At 29.9% G+C, this 11,261-nt stretch overlaps 2 long non-coding RNA genes across 5 annotated transcripts; both read left to right on the forward strand.

The window, feature by feature from the left end:
- Positions 1-194: 194 nt before the first annotated feature.
- LOC124493400 (uncharacterized) lies at positions 195-2,005 on the forward strand. The gene is made up of 3 exons (XR_012832310.1): positions 195-301; positions 374-1,225; positions 1,337-2,005. It is a non-coding gene; the product is annotated as an uncharacterized LOC124493400 (long non-coding RNA).
- A 2,940-nt stretch (positions 2,006-4,945) lies between these two features.
- On the forward strand, positions 4,946-10,853 carry LOC124494354 (uncharacterized). Of its 4 annotated transcripts, none has more exons than XR_012832264.1 (12): positions 4,950-5,058; positions 5,124-5,408; positions 5,476-5,711; positions 5,867-5,991; positions 6,077-6,418; positions 6,503-6,644; positions 6,712-6,985; positions 7,044-7,252; positions 7,307-7,415; positions 7,490-7,883; positions 9,057-9,324; positions 9,406-9,935. It is a non-coding gene; the product is annotated as an uncharacterized LOC124494354 (long non-coding RNA). The 4 variants fall into 4 exon arrangements; XR_012832263.1 differs by having other exon boundaries at positions 6,712-6,980; XR_012832262.1 differs by lacking the exon at positions 4,950-5,058 and adding an exon at positions 7,981-8,240 and having other exon boundaries at positions 9,406-10,853.
- The last annotated feature ends 408 nt before the right edge of the window (positions 10,854-11,261 follow it).

The raw sequence follows: 11,261 nt of genomic DNA on the forward strand, positions 1-11,261 counted from the left end.
TATCCGGTTTTTTTTTCATTACTAAAAATGGTTTTTTTTTCTCTTTGTCTGTAAATCTGTCTGTCTTTTTCATTCGTTGAATTTGAAAAACGGTAATTTAATGGTCTGTTTATAATGATGATGATTATTATTATTATTATTACGTCTTGTTTGTCGTTGTCTTTGTAGTCATCGTTTGTATATATGTGATATAATAATAAAAATTCAAGCTCAAAACCACAACGTTGATGATCATGATGATGATGATGATGACGACGACGACGATATGATGATAATTTATCCAATGACAACAAACAATGGGGTATAACCTTCTTTTTTTTTTGTTTTTGTTTTTTTGTTTCCACTTACGTTCACATTATGTTTTTTTTCACAGTTTCTTACTTACGCCCGAATAATACCGAATCATCTGTTTTTTTTTTGTTTGTTTGTTTGTTTGTTTCTCATTCATGAATGGTAGCCAAAAAATATTTTAAAAAATAACAGACAGCAGAATTGTCGTGTCAGGATAAAGATATATTCACGCACACACACAAAAAAAAAGAATCAAGACAAAGAATCCGATGAATGAACGAAACGTAATACGTTTATGCAATTTTAAAAAAAATCATGTTGTTGTATGAATGAATGAATGATGTGTTTACACCATTTTTCATTTTTAAACTTTATGTGTTTCCTCATCATCATCATCATCATCATCGTTTAACCCTTAACCCGAAATGGAATAAAGATGTTCAAGAATTCTGATGATTTCAAATTTCAAACAAATTTCAACCAACTGATTTATTTGATTCATCGAATGAAATGTTTTTTTTCCACTTGACATCACAACCGAGAGAGAGAGAGAGAGAGAGAGAGAGAGAAAAAAAACCAATGAATGTCGTCATCTTCGAAATTCTTAGACGTCTGTGTTGGTGTTTATTTTTTATTTATTTTTTTTTCGTACTCGTTTTCAAAATATTTGAATTGAATTTATTGCGAAAACGAAAATTCTGTATTCGGGCGTAATTTCAATTCAGTGCAGTGCAGACAACAGACGAAACAAGAATATCATCCGGAAATTCATATTTGCCATTATATATGCATAGTTTTTTTTCGTCTGACACATAATTATTATTATACCCACACTTTTGTGTGTATGTGTATGCTGGCTGACTCATTTAAAATATCATTGCTCGAACCAAGAATCTAAATTAAGCACAAGACACAAGACAAATTCATCCATCAGGTATTTATCTCATTCATCAAAAGATCATTGGACATCATCATTTTATTTTTCTTGCATCAATAGCCAGTCATTCATTTATTAACTGGAAATTTTTGTTTTTTTTCATTTTAGATCAAAAAAAAACTTGGATTGAAGAAAAAAAATCAACAAAAAACGAAATTTTATAAAATTCTGTAAAATCGACTGATTCAAACGAAATCATTTGCCAAAAAAAAAAAAAACAACAACAACAACTGCAGAAGCAGCATTAATTCCTGCATATTTGTATTTGAAACCAAAAAAGAAAGAAAACTTGGCTAGACTAAATTTCATAATGATGATAATCTGCCATAGCCACCCCCCAAAATCCTTTAAATCCGAATCATCATCATCGTTTTGTTTGTGTTTATGATTATGATGATGTTGTAGATCACATGTGTGTTAATTTATGACCAAATGAATTTGTTTCATTTATCATCATCATCAACATGATCATCAACAATGAGAATATTATTATGACAATCGATTAGCGCATTCATAATTTGTTATTTGATAACATTTGAAAAATTCATTCATCCATCCATCCACCCACTCATTCATTCATTCATTCTATTCCATTTTATTGCCCAATCCACTCCCCCAAAAATAGATGTAAGGTTGGATGGGTTATCACCATTTATTTTTGGACAACTAGTGTGTGCAGAAGCTACAAAGCTGCTTGATGATCTTATTGTACAAAAAAAATAAAAAAAGATTCTCATTTTGGCTGACATTCATTCAACCCTTTTCAAGAAAACAAAAATGAAGGTGATTGCCCAAATTTTTTTTCTACTTTCTTGAATCATAATTGATTTTAAAACACTTTGTTTTGATTTTTTTTGTTGTTACAGATTGGTGCCCAAAAAAATTGTGAAATAAATTGATCAATGAATTGAAAAGATGTCCGATTATTGACATTTTGTCGAGAGCAAAAAAAAGATAAAGAAAAAAAGGGTTCTCATCAATTAAAATGGTTTAACTGCTTTAATTATTATCATCATCGTCATTATAAATTCACCTATCAACAGGTTGTTGCCAACTATCTCTCTCTTTTGAATATTTTATCGTTTTTTTTCGCGATTCCATGTATGATGATGACAACACCGGGATTCTCTCAACTACTCAATCTGGTTAGTAGTTTTTTTTTGTTGCTCTAATTTGAATTTTATCACTTTATCAGTTTTGTCTATAGGGAATTAATATGAAATGATGATGATGATGATTGTCGTTTAACGTTTACACGTTGTCGTGTATTATTAGAACCAGTTGACTACAAATCCAGAACTACATTTACCTGTGTACTACTACACCATGTATTATGTACGTCAAGCACCTTGTTTGTTTCGAGGAAAAAAAAGAAAAAGAGGATTAAAAAGAAAACTTGTCGATAATCAATGTTTGAGTTCAATGAATCGATTATTATCATTATTGAACCATCATCATCATCATCATTATGACTGGTTTCACGGTCGAGATCAATCGATCAATCCATCAATCCATCAACTCATCATCATCATCATCACCAAAATAAAAAGTAAGAGAAAAAATTGGAAAAGTGAAAATATCTTTTATAATATATGCACAGACCAACTTTTACAACTACAACAACAACAACAACAACAGTTTGCGTAGGGAGCAATGGATTTAAGAACAAAATGAAGAAAAAAAAACGCTAGACTATTATAGCATTGCATGTGTGTAAAAAAAAAAATTTTTTTTTTAGTCGTGATTTGTATGAATGAATGAAAGAAAAAAAAATATCCACGAAAAAATTCATCGTCTGGATTTTTGATTGTCAATCACACATAGACATAGTGAATATATAAAAAAAAAGTGAAAGGATTGGCTCATACAGTAAGGGTTCTATTATTTAATTGAACAAATGAGAAACAATGTTCTTAAAGCCGGCCAATTATTTTTTTTTGGCCATTCCGGCAAAAAAAAAACAATACCGCTGACAAGTCTTAAAAAAAATTTTTTTTTGTCTGATTAAAATCAGTTGTGCACCACTGTTGCTATTGTTGTTGTTGTTGTTGTTGTATCCCCCTCACACACACACAACCGAACAACCGAATCATCATCATCGGTTATCGTAGATAATTGCCCATATAGTGAATGGTCTAAGTATATGAAAACCAATCATATCGAATTTGATTTTCATAAATAATTGGGCCATTTCAATCGATTATTCTGTTTGTTTGGAAAACGAATCATTGAAAAAGGTAATTCATTTGAATTTGTTTTTGATTAAATCATCATCATATGTCTTATTTATTGATAATGATGATGATGATGATGATGATGATCATGTCACGTTTTTTTTACATTTCGTTCAAACACCAATCCACCAATTGATTGAACACCTCTATCTTGTAAATATCGTATCGATTGTAATGGTGAATTGATGATTTTTCGCTTAATTTTTATTCAACTTGGATTCCATTTATCAATTCATGGCTATTTAGTATATATGTAGTGTTACACTAGTATTTTGATACAGGTTTTTCTCGCCTATCTCGTCATATGTAATTCATCGAAAACCTGAAAATTTTTCGTTTTTTTTAACTATTAATCCTTTATCAATGCCAAATAGTTGCTGCTGTTATATAGACCGATATATTAAAAATCTTTGAATTTTTTTCTTTCGATGATGATGACAGCTACACAAAGGTCAAGTTTATCGTACCATTGTAATGATGATGGTCAGGTATATATTTGAATTCAATTAAACAACCGCCATCACAATATATCATTTATAATAATGTAGGGGTAGAAAAATCATTTATTTCATTATAATAATGATGATGATCATCATCATCATGAGAAGATTGAATTACAAACCACAAAGAAAAATATCAAGAATTCGTGATTTACCTGAAAATTTTTTATTTTCTCGTTTTTTTTTGTCCATCCATATTTGATAAATCCAGTGAAAAGAAACAAAACAAAGAAAAAAATGGTCAGTGAACTTTTGATCATCATCAATCGATTTATTTAACTTTTATTGTTTTTGATTGATTTGATTGAATGTAATAAGTGAAATAATCCTTTCGTATATATATATGAGATTGATGATGATTGAAGTGACCAAATTTAAATTGAACATTAATCAGGTTTTTGTCTTTACAGATTCTCACTGGTGACCGAATAAAATTCATGTATAATGTGACAACGAATGAACAGAATTTTTTATCCAAAATCATCATCATCATCATCATAATACATCGAAATGAAAATCGAAAGTCAAGTTCAAAGAAAAAAAAATGAACTAAACGCTAATAAAAACAAAACGAAACAAAAAATCCGAACGAACGATAAGCTCAAATAAAGCCATGAAGAGAGAGAGAGAGAGAGACTGGTTCTTCTCTCACTTTCGTCTTTTGCCAAGTTCATTATGATCTTATATAATTCTTGGCTGGTCATCATTTTTAGCCGGTCGTTTGTATTACGCCACATCACATCACATCACATCATTTCATTTCACTAAAAACGACGAAAAAGAAGAAAATCGGGAGTCATCATCATCATCATCATACATGACTTTGTTATATACTCACATGTGATTTTTTCATTTAATTTTCATTTCAACAATTTCGAACAAAAAAAAGTCACTTGGTTAGTTTTTATTTTTGTTGTTGTTTTTTTTTGTTATAATTTCTAATGTTTATTAATGTTTTCTATATCATTGACCACACATTCTAAATTCATCATTTAGATTTTTGTTTTTTGTTTTTGTTTTGTATCTCATTCACCGGTGATGATTGGCGTCAATAATCAAGAGTTTTTTTTTGTTATTTTTTTTCAAGTAAGTTCAAGTGCGTTTCACTAGGTTGATTGGTCATTTGTTATCATTGTTTTTTTTGTTTTTGTTTTTCATCAGATAAATTCTGTTATGGTCATCCATTCACTCATTTGAAACATATCGATATCTATTATGATCTTTCGTTTTTTCGGCTTTGGCGAAAAAAAAATTAATTATAGAATTTTGACTGATGAGAATAACGATGATGATGATGTGAAATTAACACTCGACTTGACTTTCATTTTATGAGATTATCATAAACAAAACACTGACCAATGATGACCACACGCCTTGAATCTGAATTTAATTAATGGGGAAAAAAAGAAAAGAAAAGAAAAATCATTTTCTGGCAGCATCATCTAGGTGAATAACAACAACAACAACAACAGTCATAAAATTCTTAATATTGAATTTTTTCATTTATTTGTAGTAAATCGGGCGTCCGAATACCGAATTTTTTTTTCCAAAATGAAAAAAAAAATTGTCAAACCATGTCCGATGTCAATGGCCATAAATGGGGAAAAATGATGATCATCATAAAAAAATATACCTATGACCTGTTACTGCAATCAATGGTCATGTCAAATATGATGATCAACACTTTAAAAAAATTCTTTATGAATCGGACATCCGTTCAGGAAAAAGTTCATTTACATCCATCCACATGTATGTATCTTAAAATGTTAAGAATAAAAAAAAAATAATGATTTTTCATTGTGGTGTGGTGTTGGTGGTTACATCATCATGATCACCATTATCATCATCAATCTTCGACGATGGTTTCTAACCAATTCAAACGTCATAACCACACACACACACAGCATGATAATAAGGACCAGAAAAAAAACTATTTGTTATGATGGCTTTTTTTTAATTTCATTTTTTTTTTCATAACCACCTCCACCCTATTATCATCATCATCATCATCATCATCATCGCATATCAGGTATGTTCAATCTATTTTCTGTGTTTGTGTGGTTAGTTGGTTGGTAGATTATTAATTTTTTTTTCATCCATTTATTCTAATTCAGCCAATGTTGAACCCGTTAATCACTTGAATGACGATCATATTTTTTTTTGTTTTGTTTTGTTGTGGCAATTTACCAATTGGTGTTAAACGGCATCATCATTTTTTTTCTGTGTGTATGCCGGTACATTGTTACATTATACTTTTTTATATACACACACAACACACACACATACCATCTTCTATTGCGGGTATATCGATTTTTTTTCATTTTTATGATTATGGCGTCATCATCAGCATGTGTATGTGCCAACAACAACAACATGAATCCAGTTCACTAGGTTTTTTTTTGTCTGGTTTTTCTACTTTTGATTTTTTTTTTTGGTTCTTTCAATCAATATTTCAGGTAAGTTTTGTTATGTTGTTGTATTTTATGTTTTCTAAATAAATCTTGTCCATTTTGTTTTGTTTTTTGTTTTTTTTTATTTAGAATCATCAACCCCATGAATCGTTTTTGGTTATATCTAATTGTTACATGATTGTGTGGTGATTTATTTACTTGGCTAATCAAGAAAAAAACTACTGATATGGCAGATAAATAGACAAAATCAAATCAATTGTAAAGCAAACCTGTATGTGTGTCTGTGTGTGTATTTATTTGTGGATTTACTTGGATTTAATAATTTCATTCCATTACAGATATTTGTATCTACCTGTTCGATTAATGATTAACCCATTCTATCAGGCATATATAAATTGTTTAAAGTATGTAATAATAATAACAACAAGATTACGGAATGAATAAATTGGTCATCATCATCATTCACACATACACGATACAATATATTGTATGGTAATTTTCAACAACCATTTACACCGAGATGGTTATCATCAGATCAACACATGCATTTTGTATTTCAATATCATAAATGGATCTAATTTTCATTGGCAATTCAAATAGTTTGGTGGTAATGTATATATATTAATATTAACATGAATATATCTGATCTAACAAATTTAATTCATACTAGATCATCATCTGAATTGCTCAATTCAATAGATATATAGGTAGTGAAACCATCAATAATACAATTTTTATGGAAAGCACGGAAATTTTCGTTTTTTTTCAAGTGTGAACATAATAATAATAATTGGCCATCCCATTCACAAACCCTCTATACAATTATATGGATGGATTATTTATTTATTTATTCGGTGTTGATCTATATCTGTGTTTTTTGTATGTGATCGACACGGTTGATTGATTTAACTATATCTTTGGCCATCTCTATAGGTCGATTTTTTTTTTGTATTGTGGTCAAAATTTATCGTTGGCCCGATGATGGTGGTGGTGGTGATGGGAAAAGAATAATAACATTTTTTTCTGGAGATAATTGTCCACGGTAAGTAAATGGTTTAACTGATGAATTATTTGATGAAAATCTCATGTCAACCGTTTCTTTCCACACACTAATAGGAATAGAATGTATCGAAATGTCATACGTATTGGGATTGTTTTTTATTATTTTCTACGATCCTGAAACTGTCATCATTGCTTCACATGGGAAAAATTTTTTTTTGGTCACAAATATCGATTTTAATGATGAGCAAAGCTGTCAATCGTCTTTTCTTTTTTTTTTGGTTCTATTGATGTGATCACATGGACAAGGCAAGCCGTTTGGTTTTTTTTTTGCGAGTTGGTCATCATTTGATGTTGTTGTTGTTGTTGTTGTTGTGGAATCAAATACATCTGTCTATCGAATGCCAAATTGCATACACACACAAACACATCGTCGTAAATGATTGTTTTTGCGACAATTTGGTCGTTAATCTCTATTTTTCTGTTTTTGTCTGTGTGTATGTTCGACAAGGTAGGTATTTATTTTAATAAAATAAACCTGCATATATAGAGATTAACCTTTGAACTTTTGTTTGTTTTAATTATTTTTTTTCTAATATTATCATCAGTGGCGGCAAAACTAAAATTTTCTCGTTTATGAATCATGAAATTGAAGATTTGAACAATGTCACCTTTTTCAATGTATCGATTATTTTGCTTCCGCATAACAAAAAATCTTTCATTTACATGTTGGCCATTACATAATGTCTGTTTGTTTGTCTTTCATTCCATACATTTGTGTGTTTTTATTGCGAATTCCGTTGCTTATAATTGATAAATCAGTTGTTCAGCACTGACACTTGTTGACACACATATATCATGTACAATGGTAAGGCCCATTTGAATTTTTTTTTGTTTTGTTTTCGTTGTCTGATGTTGATCAGCTAAGTGATTCATTTCTTCACTGTATACCATTCATCAATCAATACATTGATGATGATTGTATAAGGGCAAATGACCCCGTTTGTGACTTTGATCAAGTTATCCTAATTTGATCAATTTAATTATTCAAAACAAAATAGAAACAAAAAAAAAATCTTTCCCTTCAACAACAACAACAACAATGATGATGATGATTCGAGAATTCCAAAACAAATGAAAATAACATTATTGGCCAAATTATTGAAAAGAATGGCGCCATGGATTCATTATTTTTATTGGAATTTGACCCTTATTCAGTTCTTTTTTTTCATATATTGTGCCGATCAAATTCTCAAACAACAACAACAACAACAAAAAACTATAGCTGTATGCGTGCATTGGTCATTGAAATCGAAAACTACATTTGTTTTCTCAATGTTTTTTTCGTGAATGTGTGTGTGTGTGTGAACCAGAAAAAAAACTTTTCAATGGATTGTAAAAGTTCATTGACTGAAACAGGAACACTACATACATACATACATACCACCAGAGTGCCATAAATCTAGATCTAGTTAGTATTATAAGGTTGAGGTCGAGATCATATCACATTGCATAACATTACATTCTTTAGTCGACCGACTTATATATATGAACCGATATTTTTGTGTCTGGTCAAAGTCTAGTTTGCCTATTATGTTTTTTTTTCATTGAATAAAAATTCTGAAAACTTTTGAGAAAATAACACCTGCTTTCTTCGTTTTTTTTTTCTTCCATTTCTCTTTAGGTTATGCTAATGGTTGCCGTTAACATGGATGAACGGCTCTTGGATGAGTTTTTTTTTATATGAAGATTCAACCATCCACGTCTGTTGGTGTGACCATCATCATCATTATGATGATGGATAATGCTTGGCCATGAAATGGGAAAATAAAAACAAAAGGAAATTAGGCCCATTAGGCACAATCAATCAATTATGATGTGTGTCTAACATCATTATTGGTTATGATGAACATATTCAGATCCATGAATATCCATCGATGTTGATGCGATGTGTAAGATTATGTGACTTTCACTGTTTCCTATTTTTAAATTGACTTTTAATTTGAAATTTTTGTTTTTTTTTCATGCAACAGGTTACATATATTAACCCTATGTGGGAGTGTATTTTATTTTGCGTTTGGAATGTGTTTATCTTTTTATTCTATCACACGCATCGATTTTATCCAGGCATGAATCCTGTTTTGATGAAGAAAAAAAATAAATTTATGCATATACCATGAATTATGAACCAATGATCATTTGCATCACATCGAATCGTTTATGGAAAGAAATGGCCATCTATATGATTCAAATTACACCCACCCACACACACACACACAGATGGTTTTTTTTACCTGGATCTTTTTTTTTTTTTTGACTACAAAATGTCATGAATTACGTGCACTATCTTATGGATCGGTGGATTTCTTTCCACAACCACCACAAGCAGCTAATCTCTCCCACACATGCTGAGATCATTGACAAGATCTTAACGTTTAGTGTGTTGTGGATGAAAAGAATTTTTTCGTATTGCTTTCCAATCATCATTATCATCATTATCATCATCGTCATCATCGTCAAAATTCAAGATTTGACTAAATGATGATGAAATTTGCAAATCAAATTACCATGAAGACGAAAAATGTTTTTTTTTTTGGCTGAAAACAAAAAAAAATTTTTTTTTTTGCTTCCTGTACAAATCGTTTTGTTTCGCATTTTAATCATCATCATCGTCGTCATCATCATCATCATCGACGCTTCGTTACAATACATAAAAACATCATTAGATTATATATAGAGATAGATAGAAAACAGGAAAAAAAAATCTCTGGCCACCATCAACCAAAATAACGTACAACACATAGATAGCAACAACAACAACAACAACAACAACTCGATAAATAGACATAGACAAACTATCTCTTTCTTGTTTTTCACAAAAAAAAAATTTTTGATAATGTCAGCTCTTAAGTTTGAGTTTTTCTTTCTATTTCACTTTTACATTTTATCATTAACCATAATCTAATATGTGGTGTTTGATAGTTGGTTGCAATTTTTTTTTTTTTTTTTTTTTGGTTTATTGCTCAAAATTATTGTCAAAACACCACATGCATTTATTTATCATATCTAGCTATTTATTTATTATATTGTATTCATGTAGACTTTAGTTTTAGTGGTAGAAAAAAAAAGAATATCCAAAGATAGAATCAACATTAACATCGAAGAAGAAGAAGAAGAAGAAATAAAGGTAATCTCAACAATTTATTGGCGTCGTCGTCGTCGTCGTCATAGTTGTAAACAAAAGATGATGATGATGATCATAAATGATTATGGTTGCCATATATCATCATATCACATTGTTGATGATTATGATAATGAGCATCAAGAATATAAGACAAATATTCCTTTTGTTGTAATCAGTAACGGTGACTGGGTTATATATATATTTTTTTTTACCCGATTATTATTGTTATTATTACCGGTACATTTCCATAGTAATTGTTTTTCGATTATGATGGTGATGATGAAATATATTTTGTTGACGAAAACTGGAACGATATACTATCGACCAGCCAGCCAACAACAACAACAACAAAAAAAACTTGTAGAATGTTTGATGATGATGATGATTCGATTGCAATCTATTTTTTTTTCTCTCTCTAGAATGTGTGTAAACATGGCAAAAAAAAAAAAAATGAAAATGAGTAACAATTGTTTGTCCATTCGATGAGGATATAAAAAAAAATCCAATTGTTTTGTAATTTTGTTTATCAATATACCTGATAACTGTCTCTGATATCGCGGATCCTTATTATTTTGTTGTTGTTGTTGTTTTTTTGTCATTGATAGCAATTTGATTATGATGATGATGATGATTGATTGATTGATTGAAATAAAAAAGGATCCAAATCGAATGAATGAGGGTTCGATTTATATATTTTTTTTTATC

This window comes from Dermatophagoides farinae, chromosome 6, assembly GCF_024713945.1.
Source record: "Dermatophagoides farinae isolate YC_2012a chromosome 6, ASM2471394v1, whole genome shotgun sequence".
Classification (NCBI taxonomy): Eukaryota; Metazoa; Arthropoda; class Arachnida; order Sarcoptiformes; family Pyroglyphidae; genus Dermatophagoides; species Dermatophagoides farinae.